Below are 1,810 nucleotides of genomic sequence, written 5' to 3'. Positions count from 1 at the left end.
CCCTCCATAAAACACATTTTTTCTCTCTCTGTCTGCTAACATGGTGGAGGAAATAGTAAAAACAAACTGGACTGTTTGTTCTCTGTGATTAAATGTTTAAGAATTCTGCACCAAGAAAAGCTGGATTCGGCAACCCCGTAACTCTGCTTTGGGGTTCCATTGTATCCTGCAATTCTGAGCAGCGGCAGCCACAGCATTCGATAGAAACCACACCCACTGCATACATTTAAGAGCACTCTTATACCACTTTAACTACCATGGCTTTGTCCAAAGCGTCCTGAGAACTGCAGGATGCTGGGAATTGTTCTGTGAGGGAGTCTCCTAACAGGTGACATACCATTTTTTAGTTTGTGTCAGTTTCACGTGTGCTCATTCGGAAATCCGTTCCATCCCATTAATCTGCACAAGAAGTTGTACTTAAATATGCATTTCATCACAAAACATGCGTTTAAATGCTTTTTTTTAAAAAAAACCATGCTAAATAGTATTTAATACACCCTTCTAAAGAGCTATACCAAACAAATACACGCTTTGGTATGTCACTCCACAGTGTCAGGAAAATGCAGACCACGACAGTTTTCTCCACCATGTTGCTGTGACAATGTGGGGGGGGAGAAAAATGCACTCTTGCATAGCCAAGCGTGTGCTGTGTTTGGGTCTGCTCTGCCCTTGGCCGTTGGGAGGGGGAAGTCAGAGAAAGAGGAAGGAAGTCGAGGTCTGTTTCTTTCATTTTGCTACAAGGCCTCAGCCTGGTATTTTAATGTGAAACACGGTTTTGCAAAGGGGTGTGTGTGAAGAAATCTCATTCCTATATATTTATTTTAATTTACATCCTGCCCTTCTTCCCAGTAGGAGCCCGGGGTGGCAAACAAAAACACTAAAAACACTCTAAAATATCATAAAAAATAGACTTTAAATATATTAAAACATCTTTAAAAATTCTTTTAAAAAAGCTTTAAAAACATCTTAAAGAGCAATTCCAACATGGACACGGCTGGTCACTGGAGCCCCAAGCAGATGAAAGGGTGTCGGGGGCCTCTGAATGCCACGTGCAGCAAATCACAAGGGGGGGTCAGGGAGAGCCGCTCCTGCGCTCAGGTCCCGCTTGGGGCTTCTGCTTGGCCACTGTGAGGACTGGACGCTGGACTAGACGGGCCACTGGCCTGATCTAGCAGACCTCTTCTAAGGCACCCCAACCTCTCATCCTTTTCATGGCACTATTTGAATGGATGGCAGACACATTTAAATTAAGGGAGCCAAGTCCATTAATTTCAATGAGTTTACTCTGAGGAGTAGAGGCAACATTTGGCAGTCTGGCAGTTTACTTTCTACACCTGCCCATCTTTTCATCCTCCACCTGGGCAAGCCAGAGGCCTGATCAGAGTTGAAGGCCACATTCCCAGCCACACCAAGGTGCTAAACGCAGGTGTGAAGCACGGCTAGTGAGGAGAGTGGCCTGGGGGAGTTCTGAGGGCCAGCTACAGAGGCCTGGAGGGCCGCATTCAAACCCTGGGGCTGATGTTTCCCACCATTATTATGCGATCACTGATTTGTTGGTCTTCAAGAAGCCACAACTCCTTCTCAGGAATGTGAAACAAAGGACCATTGTTGGGGGGTGAAACACTCTCCACCCCCTGACACACATGCCTCCCCCTTCCAAATCTGGGAGAAAACGCTCCCTGCTTTCTATACGAGAAAACTTTACAAAAGTTTATAAAATGTTTTTATTTATTAGATTTATGAATCGGTTGTTACTCAAAGGTCGCCAAGCGACTCACACCAACAGAAGGAAATTTATTTATTTATTTAG

This window comes from Rhineura floridana, chromosome 18, assembly GCF_030035675.1.
Source record: "Rhineura floridana isolate rRhiFlo1 chromosome 18, rRhiFlo1.hap2, whole genome shotgun sequence".
NCBI classification, from domain to species: domain Eukaryota; kingdom Metazoa; phylum Chordata; class Lepidosauria; order Squamata; family Rhineuridae; genus Rhineura; species Rhineura floridana.
The sequence above is the reverse complement of the archived record's forward strand: the minus strand, read 5'-3'. Positions refer to the sequence as shown.